Below are 25,305 nucleotides of genomic sequence, written 5' to 3' on the forward strand. Positions count from 1 at the left end.
AAAAAAAAAACGGAGTTGGGGATTTAGCTCAGTGGTAGAGCGCTTGCCTAGCAAGTGCAAGGCCCTGGGTTCGGTCTTCAGCTCCGGAAGAAAAATGAAAAAAACAATATCATTGTTCATGGATTATTTTCTCCTGGGAAGATTGCCAACTGCAACATCATCGTTCCTGTGCCCAACAGGGAAAACCAATGCTCCTCCGGCTCTCACATTTCAACCATGTTTATTAAAAGAGAGGACTGAGGGCTGGAGAAAGGGTTCAGTGGGTGAAGCACCTGCACCAAAAAGTCTGAGGACCTGAGTTCAGATCCCCACACCTTGAAACTGGGACCCGTAATCCCAGGGCTGGGGTGGTGGTGACCGAGGCTCTCAGAGGGTTGCTGGCTAGCCAGTCAATCACAGAGCTGGTCTTTAAAAAAAACAAAACAAAACAAAACAAAAAAACCCCAAGTTTAATGAGGCGGTGGCACAGGCCTTTAATCCCAGCACTCTGGAGACAGCGGCAGGTAGATTTCTGAGTCTGAGGCCAGCCTGGTCTACAGAGCAGGTTCTGGGACAGCTAGGGCTGCACAGAGAAACTTTGTCTCAAAAAAACAAACAAACAAACCAAAATGTGGCAAATGATAGAGGAAGACCCCTCTTGTTGCTCTCTGGCTTCTCCAGGGGCAAGCACACTCAGATACAAAAGTATAAACACCCAATAAAAGGGGGAGTTTGTTAAAACTGGCATCATTTTTTTAGGGGATCCTCAGAAAAATAAGCCCTTTTATTTTATTGTTTAAACTTGACAGTGTTTCCTGTATCCTCTACTGACCTCAAACTCAAAATTGAGGATGAGCTTGACCTTCTGGTCTTTCTGCCTCTGCTTCATGCCATAAACTTTAAATATATTTTATTTGATTAAGAGCCCATCTCTGTTTTTTTTTTCTCCTAAATTGAATATCAGTCTAGGTAAGGGAAGAACAAGGGTTGGAGGTAGGACAACCTATTTAATCCCTGACGTAGTCGTTAAGTTTCTTGGTCCTGCTCGGCCCCACTTCCTATAGCCACTTATAAAATAATCACTCAGAGGCTTATATTAATTACAAACTGTATGGCCTATGGCAGGCTTCTTGCTAGCTAGCTCTTTCATCTTAAATTAACCCATTCCTATTAATCTATATGTTGCCACGTGGCTGTGATGTTAGGAGTCTGCTGGCATCTTGTTACTCCTTGAGTGGCAGCTCACATCTCTCCCAACTCTACCCTTCTCTCTGTATCTCTGCTTAAATTTCCTACCTGACTGTAAGCTTTCTTGCCATAGGCCAAAACAGCTTTATTTAGTATCCAATGGGCGCCACACATATTCACAGCATACTGAAAGACATCCCACAGTACTTCCCCTTTTCTGTCTAATCAAAAAGGAAGATTTTGCCTGGCGGTGGTGGCGCACACCTTTAATCCCAGCACTTGGGAGGCAGCGCCAGGTGGATCTCTGTGAGTTCAAGGCCAGCCTGGTCTACAGAGCTAGTCCAGGACAGACTCCAAAGCTACAGAGAAACCCTGTCTCGAAAAACCGAAAAAAAAAAAAAAAAGGAAGATTTTAACTTTAACATAGTAAAATTATATATAACAAAACAGTTATCAAACAAGAATTGTTACAATAGCAAGTCTATTTGTATTTGGCAAAATGAAAGAAAATATTCCAAAATAGAGAGAGACAGCTGGCAGCCTGGACAGTCACCTAAAGTTTCTCAGCACCATTGGGGCATCCAATTTGGCTACAGGTAGATTATCTGACAGACCATTTTCAGAAGCAGGAATTTCAGAAGACCATCTTATCCTCTCTTGGCAAGGTTCAGTAGTCACTTTTCCTTATGTTCTGCTCGTCCAGAAAGGACATCGTTAATACTGTCAGTAGTTGAGGCAAGGGCAGTTCTTTGCCCAGCACGCCATTTTGTGCCAAGAAGAAGACAAAATTCCAAATGGAAACGTCTAGAAGCCCAACATTCTCTTAGGATCAGATCAGTGCTGCCAGGAGCAATCGTGTCTCATGTCAACAAAATTTTAAGTTATCAAAACACTTAAATGCCATATTCTCTAGGTCTGTGAAGTGTTTGAAGATTGCCTATTCATCTGACATATGTATCTGTAAATCTGGAGACTCTAACTAACATAACTATAGAAATGACAAGCATGGGTGACTATGGTTCTATATGTCTTATCTACCTAAATAACCTAAGGACTAAGGCTTCACATTAACAAGGTAAACAGTCTGTGAGCAGATATAACCGTATAAGGACAATGACCTCAAAATTGTGACAATACATACAATATCTTAAACAGATGTAGAAATGTATAGTACAATATGCAATATGACAAGAATATCCTTAATATGTACCAATAAACAAATATTCTAAACAGAGGTAGAACATACATACAATATGACAAATATAATTTTATATTTTTATCAATGTACGAAATATTTCAAGCAGGAGTAGAAATATATGCACAATACAACAAATACAGTTTTGTTTTTGTATCAATATACAAATTATCTTAAATAGGAATATAAGAATAGTTTACATTTGTATCAAATATATAAGAATCCATATCAGTGCAAATTATCCAAGGCTGATAGTTTGCTAAATCAGTTACTAGTTGATACAATAATCTACTTTAATATACTATACCTATCCATTCCTTTTTTTTTTCTAAAGGAGAATACTGAGTCTAAATTTGTTTGTTTGTTTGTTTTGTTTTGTTTTTTGAGACAGGGTTTCTCTGTGTAGTTTTGGTGCCTGTCCTAGATCTCACTCTGTAGACCAGGCTGGCCTCAAACTCACAGAGATCTGCCTGGCTCTGCCTCCTGAGTGCTGGTATTAAAGGTGTGCACCACCACTGCCTGGCCTGAGTCTAAATTTTATTGTTCTACCTCCTACCCTATAACCATCTATCCATAACCCTGGGAAAAATGAAAACTTTGGGAGTGCTGTGGGATGTCTTTCTGTATGCTGTGAATATGTGTGGCGCCCATCGGATACTAAATAAAGCTGTTTTGGCCTATAGCAAGAAAGCTTACAGCCAGGTAGGAAATCCAAGCAGAGATACAGAGAGAAGGGTGGAGTTGAGAGAAATGTGTGCTGCCACTCAAGGAGTAATAAGATGCCAGCAGACTAGTAATGCCACAGTCACGTGGCAACATATAGATTAATAGGAATAGATTAATTTAAGATGAAAGAGCTAGCTAGCAAGAAGCTGAAGCCATAGGCCATACAGTTTGTAATTAATATAAGTCTCTGAGTGATTATTTTATAAGCAGCCATGGGACTGCAGGGCCAGGTGGGACCCGAGAAACTTACGGTTACATTCCTTCATCTCAATGTAGCCTTGCAGGGAGCCATCCTGGAAGCCAGGAGTTTCCAAAGCATTTTGTCAGTAACTAAAGAACAATTTCATTTCTGCCTCATTTTATTTCAAGCTCAGTGACTTTTGATTCTCTCCCTGGTGGTTACATGCATGCCCCCAGGATACTGTTTTTCTGTGGTCAAAACAGCTTGGCAGCCGGGCGGTGGTGGCGCACGCCTTTAATCCCAGCACTCGGGAGGCAGAGCCAGGCAGATCTCTGTGAGTTCGAGGCCAGCCTGGTCTCCAAAGCGAGTTCCAGAAAAGGCACAAAGCTACACAGAGAAACCCTGTCTCGAAAAACCAAGAAAAAAAAAAAAAAAAAAAAAAAACAGCTTGGCATATGTTAGTCTCAATGGAAAGAAAATTATTTTTAATCTCAGAACCTCTCCCAGCTTCCAGTATATAAATGTGACTTTCCAGAAGGAAGAGAAGAATGCATTTTCCAAGTGGATTTGAACTTGGAATTCTTCCCACACCCCTCCCCTTCACTAAGTACCAGGGAGTTTTTTAAACCACATAACATATTTAACTGCAGTTTGGAAAATATTCAAAGATGAGAAATATTCTAAGTTCAAAATTATTTTACCATGCTAGGCATGGTGGTGCATGCCTTTAATCCCAGCACTCAGGAGGCAGAGGCAGGCGGATCTCTGTGAGTTTGAGGCCAGCCTGGTCTACACAGTGAGTTCTAGGACAGCTGGAGCTACATAATAGAGGTCTCAAAAACCAAACCAAAGCCGGGCGGTGGTGGCGCACGCCTTTAATCCCAGCACTCGGGAGGCAGAGCCAGGCGGATCTCTGTGAGTTCGAGGCCAGCCTGGGCTACCAAGTGAGTTCCAGGAAAGGCGCAAAGCTACACAGAGAAACCCTGTCTCGAAAAACCAAAAAAAAAAAAAAAAAAAAACCAAAACAAAACAAAAAACAAACCAAACAAATAAACAAACAAAAAAACCCAACCTGAAAAACAAACAAATAGAAGTTATTTTATAAGGTTAAAAAAAAAATTCCTAAAAATGGCATACTAGTGAAAAGGCCACTCACCATTTCCTGAGTGACACAAAGAAAGACCTTGCGCTTTACTTATCTCCCCATCTCCCCATTTCTTCCCCTCATCTTAGACACCAGAAGCATCCCTCTTTCCTCAGTTTCAGTACCATAGCTGTTTGATTTTCTTTGTCTCCCATGTTTACATATCAACCTACTGGCTCCTAAGTGACCCGCGCGCATATGGCAGATCGACCATTTTATTCCCACTGGCCGGAGACAAGAGCAAACCTGTTTCTTCACCTCTGCATCCTTAAGGTCTAGCTGGGTACCTGGCCCGAAGTGTGCATAGCAAATTCTTCTTCAAATGAAAGAACAAATAGGTCAACTAAATAGTCATCTAGATTCTAGGGATCAAATTTCTACTATGGCGTTATGGTATAGAAGATTATTATTATTATTATTATTATTATTATTATTATTATTCCGTGGCAATTTTGGCTGAGGCTGAATAATCTGTTGTTTGTAATGGGCTAAATTCCAGCCCAATGATGTGAAGGAGGAATTATAGATGCTGAAATTCAGGGTGCAATTATGTAGACTCCCCTTTGACTATTTTAAATATTTACTAAGAGGACAAAAAAAGCATGCAATTGCTTTTAAAATAAGGCAAGCATGTGAAAATGTTCAGCATAAAAGTAGGTCACGTATAAAAATATTTTTTTTTCCTCTAACTTAACAAAGAACTCTGGAAATGATGCTAGCTTTAACCATATTATAAAATCGCTTAAATTGGACCCATGTAAAGAACAGACTATCATTAACAGTACCGTTTTAAAGTGTATACTCATTTTTAAAGAGAGGCATCTTAGATATTCGCACTCTCAGGATTAACAAGTGTCAAAGTATTTGTAGAGCATAATTATTGTTAACTTATGGCTCCTGGTAATTTTAGAGACACAGGAGAAATTGGATTGACATGTAACCTTGGAAGTTGTAGAAAATACATTCAACTTTGCCCAATAAAGTCACAGAAAAAAGTGGCAGGAAGCATTTTCAAGAGGAAAGTGTTTGCCCAGTAAAACAAAACGCTATTCAGAAGCCCTTAGGTAAAAAAAAAAAATGATTTGAAATTTTACTTAAAATGTATTGTGCACTTCCTGGTGTTGAAAACGGAAAAACAAAACAAAACAAAAACCCAGCACTCACCCTCCAGGCCTTTTATATGGTTAACTTTTTCTTGTTTAGGATGACCACATCCGGGCCCCATTTTTTCAACTCTCTCATTATCTCCCCCCGGGGATTTAACTTAGTTTTTTGCTTTATGTTTCTAACTGTATTTGTTGGAAGAAGTGGGCCAGTATCACTTTCGTTGTCAACACACTCCCTCAACTGTTCCTGAACTGCCAAAGAAGAAAGCCAAAGCGTTTACAGAAACTGGGCCAACCTCTTCGGCCATCTCCTCCAAGAAACAAAATCTAACTCACGGAGGCAACAGGAGCCCTTTCTGGGTCTTATAGCATAGCCTTGGCCCTCTCACAACGCTGTTTTTACTATAACCGCTGATAATCTGTCATCCCAGCTAGATTCTAGGGCTTCTGACCACCCAGCACAGTGCCCACAGTGTAATAACAATTCAAAACACCGTGGCTTCAACGAAAAGCTCCGTGCGAAGATGAGTACTGCACCAGTACCACACACAGCCAGCCACAGAACAGATGAAGAGTAGCCGCGGATCAGTCGGGATGCTCCTGTGTGGGTCCTTTGACATCCAACTCTCTAGACAGCCTATACTGTACTCGGGATGTGGCAGGCGTCCCGGGGACAGTAGCGACTGGCATACTTCAAGCCAGGGTTTTGTTGTCATGAGGCGCTGGTTTGCGGTGATCGTTTCCTCGCCAATCGCAGTGGACAGGCAGGCACAGCGCCGCGTTTTGGTAACTGCCGAGAGGGTCTCCAGCCCTCCGGTTGGGTTTTGCAGCCGGGCTTGGGGCGCGAGTTTCCTGGGAATACCCCATCGCCCCGCCCAGACCACGCCCCCGACCTCAAGCCCCGCCCTAAACCAGGCCCCGCCCCGCCCCGCCGCCGCCGCCGCCGCCGCCGCCGCCGCCGCCGCCGCCGGCAGGGGTCGCGCTGCCCCAGGCGAGCCGTGCAGGCGGGGGTGGGGAAGCTCCCGCAGCCGGTCGCTTTTCTCCGCCGCCGCTGGTTGGATCGTTTCAATAAAAGTCTTTTTTTTTTTCCTTTCCTCCTCGCTCGCTCGCTCCGGGGGAACAGGCGGAGGCGTCAAGCCGCAGCGGCCCAGCGAGCGAGCGAGCGAGAGAAAAGCGACGCGCACGCAGACGAACGAGAGCGGCGGCTGCGGGTCTCTCCCGAGCGGCGGCGGCGGCGGCGGCGGCGGCGGCGGCGGCGTCCCGTTCCCCTCCCCGCGATCCACCAACCCCGCGCTCGCCCCGCCGCCCCGGCTCGGGGAGACCGGGTGGGGGACTGAGCCGTCCGTGCGGCTCCCGGCGGCCCGGGGGAGCCATGTTGAGCGGGGGGCTCGGCCACGCGTGAGGCGGCCGGCGGCCCTCGCGGAGCGGAAGGCGCGAGGAGGCGGAGGGCGGCGCGGCGCGGCGCGGGCGGGGTGGTGGTGGTGGAGGGGGGGGGGGGGGGAGGCCGGGAGGCCTGAGCCGGAGGCGCCTCCTCTGCGCGGCCGCCGCCACCGGACCTGCATCCGCTCGCCCTGCGCGCCTGCCCCGGAGCCCGCGTCCCCCACGCACTTGCTGGTGAGTTGGCGGCCCGGTGGGGTGGGGTGGGGTGGGGTGGGGTGGGATGGTGTGGGGTGCGGAGGAGGCGCGGGGGGGGGGGGGGTCGGCCGGGGATCGCGACGCCTGTCAAGCCGGTGGCTCGGGCGGGCAGGCGGGCGGGCGGGGACGGTGCCGATCGCGAGTCCGCGCGCGGCGTGGGCTGCGGGGAGGAGGCGGAGGGTGGGGTGGGGTAAGGGGGACGACGATCCCGTCGCCGCCGGAGGTCGCTGCCGCTCGGGACTCTCTCCCTGGGAGGCCGGTGGGGCGGGAGAGAGGCGGAAAGTCCCCCCCCCCCCCCCCCCGCCAGCTTAAGACACAAAGGTCCCCGGGGGGCCCCCGGGTGGAGGAGGCGCGGGCGGGCGGGCGCGGGCGAGGACGCGGCGCTGCGGGCTCCTTGGAGACGCGGAGGCTGCGCGCCGGTGGGCAGCTAGCTCCGCGGGGGAGGAGGAGCAGCCCTCGCGTGGAGCGGGGTGCGGGGGGGGGGGGGAGAGCGGGCCGACACAAAGCTCCCCGGGCGGCCCTCCGGCGGCGGCGGCGGGGTCCGGTCACACCCCTGAGTGTCGCCCCGACCGGAGGCGGAGGGACTGTGGGAAAAAACCCAGAGGACCCGGGATGGAGGAGGGGGGGGGTTTGGGGGGGGGCTGTTCCACCGTCGTCTCGGCTGCAGTCGCTTTTTCTCCGTGTGTTTTTAGGTCCCGTTGCTTCTGCTCCCCATCTCGGCCCCCCGGGAGGGGGGTGGTGGTGGAGGGGAGCCCGGGTTTTTGTCTCCCACGTCACCCACCCCCCCGCACTGCCACATCGCGCCTTCTTCTTCTTCTTCCCCCCGTGGTTCCCCGTCTCCCCCACTTTAAACCCACTCCTCCTAGGGTAAGCGGTATTTTGCCTTCAGCTAGGAAGGAGAGCGTTTGCTAATGACAGGATGCCTGACTCCTTCTGACCCTGAACTGCCTTGAACTCTACTCTTTCTCTCCCCCCCCCCCCCCCCCACACCCTTTCCTTTCTGGGATCTTCTGTGTCACATGGCCATTAACAATTAGCTTTTCTTCTTCTTCTTCAAACATGGCAAAAGCGTTGAGCTGGAATCCGCGGCGGGCGCCTCTCCCTTAGGGTAATGTGTGGCCCTCCGGAGACGCGTCCGTCCGTGGTCCCGTGTTATCGCCTCCCAGGCCAAATTCATTTTCAAGAGACAAGTGGCAAATTTTGTTTTGAGTCTCGGCCGTTCCTTTGGCCAGCAGAGTGTATTCCTGGTAGCAGACCTGTCTGTCACTTGACAGGAAATGCTTGACTTAAAGGCAGACAATTCTTGCCTCCCAACTTCACTGTTTTCTTCTTCTTCCTGAACCTTTATTGGCTTTCTTTTAAACGACATTTTGTACAAGAATATCAAAGTAATAAATCTGAGTGACTGTTTTGAGATTCACTTTGTTAACCACAGAGCAGATGAAAATGAATGAGACCTCTGATCAGTGGCATTGACCTAAACCTTCGAATCTAGAAATATGTGTAAACTAAATTTTATGAGAAAAATTGGCTAGCGATAATGTGATTGATTTTATTTTTTTCATGAACCTAAGGAGTTGGCTTGTAGATTAAGTATAGTGTCGCCTTGTTGATGAAGTCATTTTATTTTTCGTCGTTCTAACATCTGCATTAACAGTGGGTTCAAACAAAAGAAGACAATATGACTGAGGACTCGTCTTTTTTTTTTTTTTATGTTTTGAGAGTGGATATAGGAATGTGAAGAGGGTTGTTCTTTTACCTGGCAAACCATCTCATAGGCCAGAAGTATTAACTGTTTGAATGCTGTGCTTCAAAGAAATGCTGCTGAGCCTTTGAATTTAAGCTGCTTTAAAATCCCAGTGCAAGGGCTGGCAAGATGGGTCAGTGGGTAAGGGTGCTTGCCCAGGGCCTGAATTCTGTCCCCGGCACACAGGCAAAGATGGAAAGAGAGAACTAACTCCACAAAGTTGCCCTCTGACGTCCCACACACATCATGCAAATAATAATAATAATAATTATAATAGCAGTAATAATACAGATTTTAAAGTTCCTATGCAAACGGGAGCTTTATTTTTTACAGAGAAAATGAAAACGTTGCTGAAAATAGGAACGAGAAGAAAGTAAAAAATAAACCTGTTTAGTGTAGGTGCAAAAATGTTAGTGTTAACATAAGAATAGTCATATCTTACAGTTTGCTGTCTTTAAAGTATTGACATTAAAATTTCAGGTATTTCAGCTAGGGATTAGTCTGCATTTTTCAACTTCCTATCCCCCCCCCCCACCAAAAATGTTTTAGAAACCTTTGTGAATTAACAGGCCACATTATTAATTGATGCTTAATATACTTATCAAAAACCATGTACGTTTCTTCTGCACACTTAGTACCTACTTAGATACTACAAGGAAATTTATCAAAAACCTAATAAATGTTTCTGGATTGTGAGTTGTTAGTTTATTTTTTGCCTCCATTTTTTTCAAATCTTCACATTACTTTTGCAGCCTGGGGAAATGCCGAATTAAAGTCTTGTTAATATCATAATTTTCCTATTACTAAAATGGGGTTTTGTAAAATATGTAGTTTACTCCCCTACTGGGATTTGGGCCTAAGAAAGTAACTTGGTGTTAGCTATGTAACATAGTATATAACCCGTCCTATACAAGTTGGTTATCAAAAGGACAAAAGAGAGAGTACATAGTAAGGAAAGATGAAATTGGAGGAATTAGCTAAATATGTTTATTAGCTTTGATGCTGCTAATGGCTTATAAGTCATTTGGTTCTACAAAAACTAGAAAATGGAAAATCTTTTTGTCCTGTATCATAGCTTAGCTGTGATGACTACAGGAATCTTAATGTATGTTTTGCTACATTTAGTTTTCAGGCACTGTCTTGGGCCTGCAATTACGCTGCTTGCAGGTGTGGTGTGTAAGATCATTGCTTTGCTCCGGGAAGGCTTGTCTTCCTCCGGCTTTCAGCTTTCCAGTTTCCTTTTCCTGAACTAGGGCTGTGAACCAGAGCAGTGAGGTTCCTTACGGTGCACAGTGCAGACAGTGCCGTGGCCGCAGAGGAAGATGTTCAAAAGGGGAGGCGATGACGTCTCCTAATAGTAAAGAGCTATCTGAACACAGTAGTTTTTGCCTTTCCCTTTATTATTGTCTCATAGTCTTGGCTATTTAAAAGATGTTACATTCTGAATCTTTATTGTTGTTCTTCCGTCTTTGTAGTTATAGCTCTGTGGTTCTGACAGGCTTCTACATGGGTTTTCTACTTCCAGGGTGGATAATTACTGGATAAATATATTTCTGTGTTGGTGGGAAAGGGCCAGTATATCTTAAACCTTACTCACACAAATAGTCTCTATGGTGTTTTAGAAATGATCTCTCCTTTTGTGCATGCAAAGGAACAGTAATTTTGGATTCTTTTGAATTTGAAGTGAGTATTTTTGCTCAAAACTTTTTAATACTCATTTGAAGTATAATTTATAAAATGTTTATGACATTTTTCATTTTCATTGCTGATATAATGGTATTTAAAATGTGCTTTACGTGGCACTTGTAAATACTAGAGGACCCATTCTGCAGCTTGCTATCGAGTTTAACCTGCCAGGTGGCCAGTTTCTTTGAACTAGAGAAAGGACTGATTAGACTGGCCTTCCAGGGCCCTTCTTGTCCTTAGTGGATTTGTTGTAATTTTTCTCAATATAATTAATTCATGTTTAGTGTCATATGTGTGTATGTGTTTACTTTTGATGTCTGCAAAATACTGACCCGGAAAAAGGAATAGTCAAGGGCCTGAAGAAATGTCTTGTGCATAACTTTCTCTTTCTGCCATGTTTGCTCTCCCTAGGCCACCTTGGAAAATCAATAAACATCTACCAGTGAATCTAATGTTTTATGGTCTACAGTAACATACCATCATAAACACTTGTTTTCAGGAGGTAGATTTACAGATCCACAGTGTATCAGCATAGCTTGCCTAGCAGAGGGCACAATTAATATTTAATTATTTTTTTTTCTCATAGATCATATTGTGTACTGAATGCATGGGCCCCCAATTCATGTGTTGAGACCCTTAACCTACCAGTTAAATGGTTTGGAGATAGGTTTCGGTGAGCTAATTTAGATTTAGTGAAAATGATCTTGCTTTCTAAAAATATTTTTTGATATACCTTATTTTAGTCTGTTTCATCTTCCATAACAAAGTATCACCTATTGGGTGGCTTTTTAAAACAGTATTTTCTCTCTGTTCTGGAGTCCAGAAGTTGGAAGTCAGAGTGCCCCGTTGGTCAGATTCTGGTGAGGCTCTTCTCTTTGTTTCTAGATGCCTGCCTCAACTGTGTGGTTTTCTGGCCTCTTGGTTGGTGCCTGCAGGTGGAGAGGGAGGATGAGAGAAGGGGGTATGTGTGTGGGAAAAGGAGGGACGAAAAGAACGTGGGAGAGAGAGGTTCGACTACTGTGATAAGGCCCATCCCCTGGACCCTGCTTAAATCTAATTGGAGTCCCCAAAGCCGCCTCTAAAAACCATTGCTCTGGTAGCTGAGAGTCAAAACATGAGTTTGAAGCCACTCAAACATCCAGTATATAATGTAAACTGTGAGAAAGAGATTATCATTCGTTGTGTTATGGTAGACACTATTGTTTTGTTAAATCCTCACAGGAAACCTATTATATTAGGTAAACCTTTTTTTTATTATTATTATTAATAAGGAAGCAAAGGTCTTAGGTTAAGTCATTTTCTTCCGAGTCCGACTACTACAGCGACCCAAGATTCAAGTTTAAGCATTCAGAAAGGCTGTAGTCACAAGTGTGTCTACTGGGGGGCGGGGTGGGAGGAGGGGGATGCTAACAGCTCACAGACAGCTCTGTGAGCAGGCATAAGTCAGAGAAAAGCACTTTTGGTGTCTGTAGATTTCTTCCACAACCCTCCCCACCCTGCTTTCTGTTTTGGATGTTTGAGACAGTTTTGCTCTATAGCCCACGCTAGTGTGAACTGCCGTGGCTAGTTTGTAGATTTATTTTCAATCATGAATTTATCCATGTCTTTACACACAGAAGGAATATGAATGCTGAAAAAAAGCACACAAAAGAACCTCCCCCGAATTACACTTGACATCCACTCACTTTCTTTTCAAAATGTCTGTTCATTAACTTTGATTTTACATGTATTAAAATGGTTGAATTTGAATAATTTAAATGATAATGCTTTCATTATTTGAGCATATGCCATCTGTGTTGGCCAGTGTTATAGTCCTGTGACAGACTGTGGGAGAAAAATCACCTTCTAAGAGGAGACAGTTACGTGGACTCCTGGGTCAGAGGCTTCAGTCCATGGTTATTTGGCTCCACGGTGCAGGGGCCTGTGGTCAGGCAGAACAGCACAGTGAAGAATATGTGTGTGGTGGAGGAGAGCAGATAACCTCCTGGCGTGGGGGAGCAGAAAGAAGACAGAAGGGCCAGGCGGTGGTGGCGCACACCTTTAATCCCAGCACTCGGGAGGCAGAGCCAGGCGGATCTCTGTGAGTTCCAGGCCAGCCTGGTCTACAGAGTGAGATCCAGGACAGGTACCAAAAACTACACAGAGAAACCCTGTCTCGAAAAACAAGCAAAAAAAAAAAAAAAAAAAAAAAAAAAAAAGACAGAAGGAGGAGCTAGATAAATTAGATAAATTATATCCCTCATGGTCATGTCTTCCAGAACCTACTTCTTTACCTAGACCTTCCTCCTGAAGTTTCCACTGCCTCCCAGCAGCTCGCTAGGTTATTAATTCATAAATAGATTAATCTGTTCATGAGATCAGCGCTTTCATGGTCCAGTCACTGTCCAAAGGACCCACTGTCTGAACACTGCTGCTTTGGGAACTGAGCCTTTAACACTTGAACTTCTGGGAATATTTGGAGCCAATCCATGATACCATCAAAGGAATCCTTTGACTGGTATTGGTAAAAACTTTAACACACACCTACACACACACACCCTACACACACCCCATCTATTGGTTTTTGATCTTGATATATCTTATAAGCAAGGTATAAATTTTGCATATTTTTATTCAGCAATCCACTGAAAATAGAAATATGATATTTTTCATATTGAAAATTGATCTTTAGGATAGAAAAACTGTAAGTTAGTATTGTTAACATATGTGGTTCATTAAGGTGAAAAGGAATTTTCCCCCATAAAGGTTAATAATAAGAACCATTTGGCTGGTCATCTTGGCGCATACCTGTAATCCCAGTGCTGGGGTGAGTGAGGCAAGAGGATTACAAGCAATTTTAAAGCCATTCTGAGTTACATAGTGAGATTCTGTCTCAAAAAAAAAAAAAACCCTAAATGAAAAAGTCAAGGTTGTTTGTTTTTTGGTGTGTGGTATATGGATATGTATGTGTGACTCTTATGCATGTACCAAGGCCAGAGGTTGGTGTGGCGGGCGTGTGCTATTGATCTCCACCTTTTTCTTTAATTCCCCCCCCCCCAAGAGTCTGTCATTGAATCTGGAGAGTTAATGTGTTCAGGGAGACTAGCTAGGCAGTGAGCTGAGCACCAGGGATGCTGTCTGTACCTCTCCAGCTCTGGGATGTAGGCAGGTGGCACCAGGCACAGCTTTTTGCCTGGTTCTAGAAACCTGCACTCGGGTCCTTATGCTTACGTAAGCATTTCGCCGGCAGCCCTCTCTCTAGCGTTCTTGGTAGCGTGTTCTTCATTTTATGTTCTTGCTACACTTGTAAGAATTTTTCAGTTCTCTGTGTATGTTTGTAAACAATGAAGCAAATATCCAAAGGTATTTTTTTCACTGTATCCTAGATTATTTACTCATTTTATTTTTTTCTCAAAGCATATTTTTAATGGTGCAGTATTTTTCATTGTTGGCTAATGCTTCTTTTTAGTATATGTTAATGTTCAGTAGTAAAACAAAGGTTGGTAAAAGCTATATATTTGTGAGAAATTACCAACTAACAAACCAGAGACAGTTCTTTTTAAATCAATGTATGATTTTTCATGGTTATCAGAGGAAAATGGAAATGTATATTAGAGCTGGGGTTCAAAGATGAGGAAACTTGGGTGTTGATATTTTAATGCCGTGGTGCTTACTTGGAGAGAACTTCTCAGTTTTGAGGCCAAAATGTCATTTCCTCCGATGTCTTCCTTATTCTGCTCTGACAGCGTTATGGTGTTTATGTTATTTTTAACATTTATGTCTACTGTAGTGCTGAAGATGTTCTGCTGTGGGGAACATCTGCGTCTCTCTCTTTGACTTTGTGCTCTGTTTTTCCTTTCCGTGACCTCATCTGCACACCCCATTTATGTATTGTCCTGTTCAGTGGACGGGTGGGACTAGGGAACACCACACCGAGCTAGGAAAGTACAAATCAGAGTTGGTGGCCTAGACACAATGAACAATAATTTCAGGTTTTGAATATTGGAGAGTACCATGTTGTCAGTGTTTGTGGGAGAGTAATCTAGAAGCCGGTTATAGAAGGGTAGTGATTTGGCATTGTTGAGACTTTTTAATTACGTGTGAGCTGTACTGACTTCTTAGAGAAAGGGAAGAGAAAAGCCTGTGGTCCTCAAGCATGGTTGTCTTTTAGACAAATGAAAAATACAAAACTAGCATGTATACGTTGACTACTTACTTCTAAAGGCCTAAAAACAGTGGTCAGTATCAGAGTAATTTTGCTTCACTGAAAACCTTTCATTTCTTTTGAAATCTAGCTCTTTAGCTGCATAATACTGGACTCCAATGCACTTAGGAAGTACAGAATTGTATTGAAAGGATTGAACAGGGTTTTTAGTGTTGTTCCTGCAACCCAGTAGTTAGTGTTCATAATTGATCAAGAATTTGTTTCCCAATATAATTAAAAATGTTTCACTTTTAAAATTAAAACGGAATCTTATATTATACCTGTGCTGGTGTAGGTCTGTTATAATTAATGCATTTACTTTACAAACCAGTGGTTATAGCTTTGTATTATCATGTTTAAAATGGTAACATTTAAAAGGGAACTTTCACAGTTTATGATATTTAGAGCTTTTCAAACATCTCAACTTGTAGTTGTATATAGTCTTAATCCATTAATTTTTCTGTGTCGCTTTTTGAGAATAAAATTACCTACATTTGTTATTTCACAAATGATGGAGTGAGCATTGTATTTTGTAACATAATGGAGATCTGATCTGTTTTTTCAGGTGGATCAGTGATTCATAAGGACAAAAGAATCAAAATGGTATGGATTTTTAAATTGTACATACCTCTTGGATTTTCTGAAATGCCTCACTGCTCTTGCCCAATGTGAAAATCACTGTGGTAGTGAGCATGTGTATAAAACTAAATCACCTAGGACACTCAGTGTTGTTTCTTATCTAGCAGTCTTTAGGAATAAAGAGGACATTGACCTCATGTATGCACATCTTCATAAGCATTTCTGTAGGGCCAGGCAAATTTTCCTTGCAGTAATTTCCCCTTCCTTAGCCTTGTGGGTGGCCCCCTGTTTGGCATCTACACATTTGAGACAGTGTGTATTATCCTTCTTAAAGACCCTTGTATGGGACTCTCAAGGTGGTGGTGGTGGTGATTGTTTTTAAATAGAATAATTGCTCATGAAACCAATTTTTTTTTTTAAAAAAAGCCTGACCTTTTATTCTTTGTCATGAAATCTGCTTGGATGCATGCTGCCTATTGTATTCTTGTTTATTATCTTTTGTTCTAGGCCAGTGGACTTAACCTGAACTTCAAAAATATTCTTGTTGTTTAGAAACAAAAAGTCTGTGTGTGTGTGTGTGTGTGTGTGTGTGTGTGTCTGTCTGTCTGTCTGTCTTCCTGCTTGTCTACCTGTCTGCCTGCTGCCTTCATCTGTCTGTCTATATCTCGAAGGCAATCTCCAGCTCTGTTCCAGAACAACTGAGTCCAAATTCTGGCTTGGATTTCTAGTGTTCTGTGTAATTCTTGGTGAGTCGTGAATTTTAGCATCGTGCTAAAATTAGTAGAACAGCTACTAATATACAAATTAAATTTAAAGACAAAATGATTTAAACTGCACTTTTCAGTCGTTTATTTTCTCAAAACTTCCAGTTTTGCCAGTTTTGGGGGCAGCGAAAAGAGTTAGGATCCTTGTTTATGTATGAAACTGTTCCGTTTATTTTATCTCGCATTCTTTTAGTGGACAGGCCTTTGCTCACTTCAGTTTGTTTCAGTGTCCTTCTGTTTCTAGCTGCATGGTCTTAATGACTACGGTTTTGAAATTTGTTTTTAAAATGTACAATAGTGTAGGAACTAGGTAATCTAAATTCCCTCATGCACTGCTTATCATCTTCAGATATTCCCAATTGTCGTCTTTTCACAAATAGTTTCATATTTTTAAGAGAATTTTTGTAATGTAACATTTTTTAAGGTAGCAAATAATTCTGAAGACTGTGATTTTTACTGTTTGCATTGACCTATCAAAAGAGGTCTAACCATTTTATAGTGTTTGACAATGCTTACTTTTTACTTTTCCTATTTTACTATTTCAGATTTCCCTGTGATACACTTGAATGAGTGACACCTCCCACACACACACACACACACACACACACACACACACACATTTCCTTAGGGCATGTAAATATGCAGAAGTGGGATTCTCAAATGAAAATTTATTAAATCTTTTTTCAGGTATTTCCTTTTTGTTGTTGTTTTTGTTTTTGTTTTGTTTTGTTTTCCTCCGGAGCTGAGGACCAAACCCAGGGCCTTGCACTTGCTAGGCCACTGAGCTAAATCCCCAACCCCTCTGGTATTTCCTATTGTACCAGTATCACCAGTGATAAGCCATATTAGTGATACAAATGTTGCGGTAAATCTTGTTTAGATTGAGAGCTATCAAGGACATTGGTAGTGTGTCAGAGTGTTTCCAGAGATGGTTAGATCTTGAAGGCTTTGACTTAATGAATGAGTTGACTCCGTTGATAGATTTAAAACATTGGGAGGTAGTGGAACTGGCAAGTCATGCCTAGTTGGAAGAAGTAGGCCACTGGGGGCATAATTTAGGGTACCCTGTTTTCCCTGACCACTTCCTGTTAGGTATGTACTCAGCTTCTGGTGGGCCTTGATGTGAGCTGCTCCATTACACCCTTCCTGTTGCGATCTAAACTTCTGAAACCACGAATTTAACTCTTCACTCTCCTTGGTTGTTTATGTCAAGTCTTTGGTCACAGTGATGCACAATCTAACATTAATATAGAAGGTGTTTTTTATTGAATAAAGCACATGTCATGGAAGTGTGAGGACCTGAGTATGAGTCCTCAGACTCCAGGGGAAGCTTGGCCCTGGAGCTTGCTTCTGTGATCTCACTATTACGAGGTGAAGTGGGAGGTGGAAACAGGAGTCTCTTGGAAGCTTGCAGAGTAGCTAGTCTGTTTACTTCTTACCCATGTCACACAGGGAAAAGGTGAGGACTGACCCCTGAGGGCCTCTGACCTCCACACAGGTACCATGGCATCCCACACACCTAGGAATCCACAGACACACATCACACACACCCATTTGTTTCTCACAGTTGGCGCATAGCAAGGGATCATTGATGTTGGGATGTTGGATTTTTTTCCCTTCTTCAATCCTTCAATTCATTGAAAAAAAAAAAAAAAAACTACTCTGTGTAGCTAGAGTTTTCCTGCCTGACCTACAGTCAGGACAAATCTCTCTCACCTGCCAGTCCCACAGCTGCTCAGACCCGACCAAGTAAACACAGAGACTTATATTGGTTACAAACTGTGTGGCCGTGGCAGGCTTCTTGCTAACTGTTTTTATATCTTAAATTAATCCATTTCTATAAATCTATACCTTGCCACGTCGCTCGTGGCTTACCGGCATCTTCACATGCTGTTTGTCATCGTGGCGGCTGGCAGTGTCTCCTTCTGCCTTCCTGTTCTTTCTTTTCTCCTCTCTGTTAGTCCCGCCTACACTTCCTGCCTAGCCACTGGCCAATCAGTGTTTTATTTATTGACCAATCAGCAACACACTTGACATACAGACCATCCCACAGCAACTCTGTATTTTGTTTTGTTTCAAACTGTGGCATATATATCTTTTTAATTGGAGGCAGTTATTTTAGGGGACTCATCTACTTTTTAAAAAAAATTATTTCACCTTTTAAAATTATTGCTACCTTAAATCTTCCTATCTGGTATGGCAAGACACTTCATTTTATTCCACCTAATCTTTTGATGTTCTTATATTTTTTTATTCCACTTTTATAAATGGTAGACAAAAAATGTAGCCTGGGGAGTGGTATGAAAGTTTATGGAAGGAAAACTGCAGTTGACTCCTTAGCTCCCTAGAATATTGATCTCTATTGTTTTTCTTAAAACTGTCTCTATTATAAAATTTGAGCTCTAAATATGTCATCCTGTCAGTAAGAGTCGCTTCAAGATTGGAATATATTTTCTAGGTATTACTACTTAAAGAGCATCCCAGTAAAATATTAGTAGTTTATTTAGAGAAAAGAAGCCCTAAGTAGAAAGAAGGAAAGTAATTTGTGAGATGATTGGTGGTTGAGGTCAAAGAGAGACCTTGCCAGTGTGTTACTTTGTTGCAGTGATAAAATACCAAGACCAAGACACTATAGAAGAAGAGTTTATCTGGGTTTATGGTTCCAGAAGGAGAGTCCATAGTGAGGGAGCAGGAGGCTTGGTGGAGGAGACCAGAGCAGGAAGCTGAGAGATCACATCTTCAGCCACACACAGCAAGCAGAGAGCAAACTAGACATGCAAAACTATAAACTCGGAAAGCTCGCCTCCAGTGACATACTGCCTCCAGCAAGGCTGCACTTGGTAAAGGTCCCATCCCCCCCTGAACGTCCCACCAGCAGGAGACCACGTGTTCAGATACTTGAGCCTGTGGGAGCCAGTTCAGTTTAAACCACCCAGTTCCTCACACCCAGTAAGGAACTTAGATTGTATTCATTGGTTGAAGTGAGCTCCATATTAACATTCTTCTACATTGAAATTCTCGGGCCACTTGCTGGCCGAATGGAAATGTTTGTCGTATGTTGATGTTTAGAATATGGCATCAACCGTTGGCATTCTGTGTGGAGAATGCTGTTTGCTTCACCTCAGAGACACGAGGACTGTTAACTGTCTCTCGGGAACACTAGGGAAAGAGTATTTTGTTTGCAAACACTGCCATTCTTATCTTCCAGTAAGATAATGTTGGAAGTTGCTGTTGCCATGGGTGGTGGTGGTGGTGGGGTGGCAGATAAGAGATACAAATAATAGGTTTACAAAATATAGAAATTGTGGATCCTTCTGTTCAACTATAAACAGGCTACTTTATAATCAAGAATACACATACTATGTCTCTGTGAATGCTTTTGTGGTCCTTAAAACTTTCCCTCCTGGCTAATGCAGATGATTGAGCAATACTATTTATTCATTTAGTAGTCACTCACTTAAATTGTATGCAGGGTCTGAGAATCAGCTAATTATACCATCGGGGTGCATGTCAGTATTTAAAACTCAGTTTGAGTTTGCCTTGAAATACATCTGCCATGTTCAGGTTTGTGAGGAATGTTTTTGGCACACGACATAAACAAATGAATAATTTATGCTAGAGATCATTGCATATTAGATTTTTTTATGTTTAATAGCTCTGTAGTGTTTCATTATGTAGCTGTGCTATGGTTTTGTCCTTTGTTCTTCATGATTCTTAGCTGTTCCATTTTTACTTCTGTGGTGTCAAATAAGCAGCTCTGTATGTATGTGTTGATGTTTGAAAGTAGCTTCAGAGGGTTGCATTCCATATTGAGAAGGCTGTTTTTACTCTAGATCTCTCTCTCACACACACACGCACACACACACACATGCACACACACACCCCAGGGAATGTGTTTGAGAAAGAGAACCCATGTATTTCTTTGCCCTGTCAGTTGAAATGATGTAAGAGACAGTGACACTCAGAATGAATGCGCACATTCAACTAATACTCGCTCTCAGTTCTTAAGACCTAGCCAGTAAAAGGAACCAGGCCTGTTTGGAGAAATGGCAGCATTCTAGGGCTAGGGAAAGAAGTGAAAATTTCAGGTGACCCTGTGGCATTATAGTGCTGGCATGAAAGGAATATTTAAACACCCCAGTAATTTGTCACAACCTGCTAGAAGAGTGCATGGAGGCTAGTACCAGGATAATGGGGGCACCAAAATAAATTAGTATGCAACTAAACAGAATATAAAACAATACTGTGAGTTCATACTGATGTAAATCTCTAGAGCAAAATGGAGTTATGCATGTGTAACATACTCTTCTTCCTCTTTTTTTTTTTTTTTTTTTTTTTTTGAGACAGGGTTTCTCAGTGTATCCTGGCTGTCCTGGAACTTGCTCTGTAGATCAGGGTAGCCTCAAACTCAGAGGTCCACCTGCCTCTGCCTACCAAGGGCTAGAATTAAAGACGTGCACCAGCATGTCTGGCCTAATTCCTTTCTTCTTAAGTGTAAACTACACGTAGCAATTTCCTTCTAAAGAGCGCAAGTGTAAAAATTTGGGGAAAGAATAACTTGACTAGGACAAACCTGAGAAACACTACCTTAGTCATGTGGTCAAGATTAGCATCAGTAATTATAAATGTGTTGCTATTTTGTTGTGAGAATGCACTTCATGTTTGTGGTTTTTCTGCCCTGTAAATTATGACCCTGGTTTAACCGTGAGAAAGTGTTAGTCAGATCCCAATAGAGGAACATTCTACACAGACTTGAATGGTGCTGGTCAGATTGTCTGTGTCATCAACGACAGGGAAGTCAGACCCTGCCATGGCCAAGAGTAACCTAAGGATATGTCATTATTGCAGAACAGCGTAAACTGGACAGGATCCCGGGACACAAAGAGTACATGAGATTAAAACTAAGGAAATGCAATTAAATGGTGGACTTCAGTTGATAATAATATATTATTATTGGTTCATTAACTGTGACAAAGGTGCCACTCGAATGTAAGATGTAAATAGCAGGAACCTGAGTGTGGGGTGTAGGGGAACGCTGTGTCCTGTGTTTGTAGCTTTTCTGTGAATCTGCATTCTAAAAAGTTTATTTAAGAATGATAAATTCGCCGGGCGGTGGTGGCGCACGCTTTTAATCCCAGCACTCAGGAGGCAGAGCCAGGCAGATCTCTGTGAGTTCGAGGCCAGCCTGGGCTACCGAGGGAGATCCAGGACAAGAACCAAAAACTACACAGAGAAACCCTGTCTTGAAAAACAAACAAACAAACAAACAAAAAAAGATAAATTCCTGTATATTTTTGATGGGTATTGCCTTATTGCCATTTCGTAATTCTGCCTCTGGGTGCAAAAGTCCTGGTCTGTCTGTAGCCATACTTCTGGAATTTTACCAGTTAGGTAGATGAGAACAGGTGGAATTCAGGCTATGACAGTTTTCATCTTATCAGGCATGTTGACTGGTTTATTTCATAGGCTTATGGGGTGTTTTGCCCCCTCCCCCGCCCATGAACCCTTTATGATCTTTAGTTTTCTTCTGGGTCATTTGTCTGCTTCTTTTTGGTTCAGTACTCCAGAAGATTAGTCCCTTGGATCCGATCTCAGCTTTAGTTTTTGGGTTTGTGTTTTTTTTTTTTTTTTTTTTTTTGTCTGTTTTTTTTTTTTTTTTTTTTTTTTTTTTTTTTTTTTTTTTTTTTTTTTTTAATTTATTTTAATTTATTTTGCAATACAATTCAGTTCTACATATTGGTCACGGATTCCCTTGTTCTCCCCCCTCCCGTCCCCCTCACCTTCCCCCCAACGCCCCCCCCCCATTTGTGTTGTTTCTTTTTTTTTTTTTTTTTTTTTTTTTCCCCTTTTCTATTTTAATAAAAAGGAAAAAAAAGAAAAAGGTTATAACTAACAAAAGAAAAACTATATACAAAAGTACAATGACTATATACAATATATACAAGTAATAAATGTCTAAACAATGTCTAGTCCATTTGTATTTGACAAATTCAGAGAAAATAATTTCATTATCTATCCTATTTTGTTAAGTCCAAAATGTATCTAATTCACTTTCTATCCTAATTAATCTTCAACTATAACTAACTAACCTTCAACTATAACTAACTAATCTTCAACTCCCTCAGAGACCCAAGAAGGAAATAATATTAGCTAACAAAAATAAAAACAGAAAGTGCATGCAAGCAACTTCCAAAAAATTTGTGAGTTGACAGAAACAGCCAGCTGCCTGGACAGTCACCTGAGGTTTCTCCACAGTGTTGGGGCATCATCTTCAGCCTATAGGCTTAGCATATCTGACCTGGGAGGAGGGGACTAGACCTACCTGGACTGAGTCTACCAGGTTGACCTCAGTCTGTGGGGAAGGCTTTGCCCTGGAGGAGATGGGAATGGGGGGGGTGTTGAGGGGAAGGTGAGGGGGACGGGAGGGGGGAGAACAAGGGAATCCGTGGCTGATATGTAGAACTGAATTGTATTGCAAAATAAATTAATAAAAAAAAAAAAAGAAATGAAAGTTAGTAGTTAGACATTACAATAGAAGTTGTAGTCATATTAGATATGTTTTTGTCTGTTTTTTAAAGATTGTTTATGGTCTTTTTAAAAATTGAGATTTTTTTTGTTTTTCTGTACTTTATATGGTAATATTTTTCTTTCATGTCTGATTTGTAAATATAGTTAGAAAATCTTCCATCACAGCCAGTTCTTAGGTGAATTCTATGGTTTTGTCCTAGGTAGTGAAGTTTCTGCTTTCTTTTTTAAGTACACTTTTCATTATGGAGGATTTGAAAAGTACATAGACTATAGTTTGGTCATATCCACCTCCACCTACCTCTTCCTCTTCCAGTCTCATGTTTCTCTCTCTCTCTGTGTGTCTGTCTCTCTCTTAAATAGCGCACTGAGTCCGGCTTGTGCTGCCCATTTAAGCATGGGTGTGGCCCATCCACTGGAGTAGGGTGGACCTCCCAGGGGCCACACCCTTAAAGTAAACCAACTGCCCCTCTGCTGGCAGACTTTACCTGTTAGTGGCCCTTCAGCTAACAGTGGGGACAGTTTCTGTTTTCACATTTAAGTTCTAAATACTTCATTTAGCATGTTGTAGTCCTTGAGGTATTTTCATTTTGTTATTATTACAGTTGTGTGTTTGTGGTGGTGGGGAAAGAGGGGCGTGTGTGAAGGGCAGAGGACAGCTGGGCAGCTGTTTTCTCCTTCCATCATGTGAGTCCCTGGGCTGGAGCTCAGGCTTGGTGTTAAGTTCTTGTACTGCATTTTAAATGCTCGTGCATTTACTCTTTGGTTTTATTTTTAAACCATGTGTATGTTTGTGTGTGTGTCGGGGGAGGAGGGGGCGGTATGTGCATGTGAGTGCAGGTGCCCAGGGAGGCCAGAGACATTAGATACCCTGAGGTTGTAGTGACAGTGAGCCACCTCATTAAACTTTGGATCCTCTGCAAAAGCAGTATGTCCTCTTAACCAGCGAGTCCGTCTCTCTAGCCTCTGGTTTCGTTTTTGAGATATAGTCTCCTGTAGTAGTTCAGGCTGGCCTCATGGCAGTCCTCCTGCCTCTGCATCCCAAGTGGGATTACAGGTATATAACTCACCGGTTCTGTTTCCTCTTGATGGGTAAGAATTGTTAGCATCTGTGGAGATTTAAGGGGAACCACTCTGAGTTGTGAGTCAGGTTTTACAGTTTCTTTCACTGTTAAATTGTACCCTATTTCCTAGGATTTTTCTGTAGCTAGAGCTTTCCTGCCTGGCCCACAGTCAGGGCAAATCTCTCTCACCTGCCAGTCCCACAGCCACTCAGACCCAACCAAGCAAACACAGAGACTTATATTGCTTACAAACTGTATGGCCGTGGCAGGCTTCTTGCTAACTGTTCTTATAGCTTAAATTAATCCATTTCCATTAATCTATACCTTGCCACGTGGCTCGTGGCTTACCGGCATCTTCACATGCTGTTTGTCATTGTGGCGGCTGGCAGTGTCTCTCTGACTCAGCCTTCCACTTCCCAGAATTCTTCTCCTCCTTGTCCCGCCTATACTTCCTCCTGCCTGACTACTGGCCAATCAGTGTTTTATTTACTAACCAATCAGCAACACATTTGCCATACAGACCATCCCACAGCATTTTTCTTCTGTTGACTATTATGATTGGTGATTCTTTTTTTTTTAAATTTTTTTAAGATTTATTTTTACTTTATGTGCACTGGTATCTCGTCTGCGTGTATTTCTGTGTGAGGGAATTGAGTCTCCTGGAACTGGAGTTATATAGATAATTGTGAGCTGCCATGTGGGTGCTGGGAATTGAACCCCAGTCCTCTGGAAGAGCAGCCAGTGCTCTTAACCGCTGAGCCATCTCTCCAGGCCCTGGTGATTATTTCTGTATTCCGTTTTCCCTATTGTGTTTCACAGATTATTTTTCCTTAGATGAGTAAACGTGTTTCTGTTGTAGTTCTCATCTGTCTTGTAATTTCTCACTACACAGCATATCCGTTCTTGGTAGTGTATTTGATAATTAGAAATGTAATCAGTGGACCACTTAACTCATTTATCAAGACATTGAAGCTGGCTGTGTGAGTGGATGCCATCTAACGTAGGGTGATGATTTAGCATACACTTTTACAAAGGTATTCGTATTTTCTGACAGGGCTTGCTTGTAATGAACCTAGTATCACTGAACTGACTGTTTCATAGACATTTGGGAAATTGTCCAGTAGTGCCATAGAGTGTTTGCTCCTGGAAAGTGTTACCAAAACTAAGCTGTTGAGTTTATTACTTACACCAGTGAAGGAGTGCCGTCTTTCCAGGGCTGGAAGTGTCTGTGTGGGGTGGAGTGGGTAAGAGGATGATGGGGCGATAGTGGCGGTAGTGACCCGATTGGTTTTTTGTTTGTTTTTTTCGAGACAGGGTTTCTCTGTGTAGCTTTGCGCCTTTCCTGGAACTCGCTTTGGAGACCAGGCTGGCCTCGAACTCACTGAGATCTGCCTGCCTCTGCCTCCCGAGTGCTGGGATTAAAGGCGTGCGCCACCACCGCCCAGCTTTAGTGACCCGATTGGAAGGGACAGCAGAATTGGAGTGTTGACTGTTTGGAGGCTGCTTACAGTGGGGACTCACCAAATTGCATAGATAATGGAATATTTTCTCTGGATTTGTCAAATGCAAACGGACTAGACATTGTTTAGGTATTTATTGCTTG

General features: G+C 42.7%; 1 protein-coding gene across 1 annotated transcript in view; it reads left to right on the forward strand.

Moving 5' to 3' along the window:
* The first annotated feature begins 7,018 nt into the window (after positions 1–7,018).
* The window catches only part of Cdk17 (cyclin dependent kinase 17), an 86,637-nt gene continuing 68,350 nt past the window's right edge, over positions 7,019–25,305 (forward strand). The window contains exon 1 of the mRNA XM_052753125.1: positions 7,019–7,133. The gene's annotated coding sequence lies outside the window, so the exon portion shown is untranslated. The remainder of the gene's footprint in view (positions 7,134–25,305) is intronic.

This window comes from Peromyscus californicus, unplaced genomic scaffold, assembly GCF_007827085.1.
Source record: "Peromyscus californicus insignis strain IS unplaced genomic scaffold, ASM782708v3 Scaffold_24__1_contigs__length_46423439, whole genome shotgun sequence".
Lineage (NCBI taxonomy): Eukaryota > Metazoa > Chordata > Mammalia > Rodentia > Cricetidae > Peromyscus > Peromyscus californicus.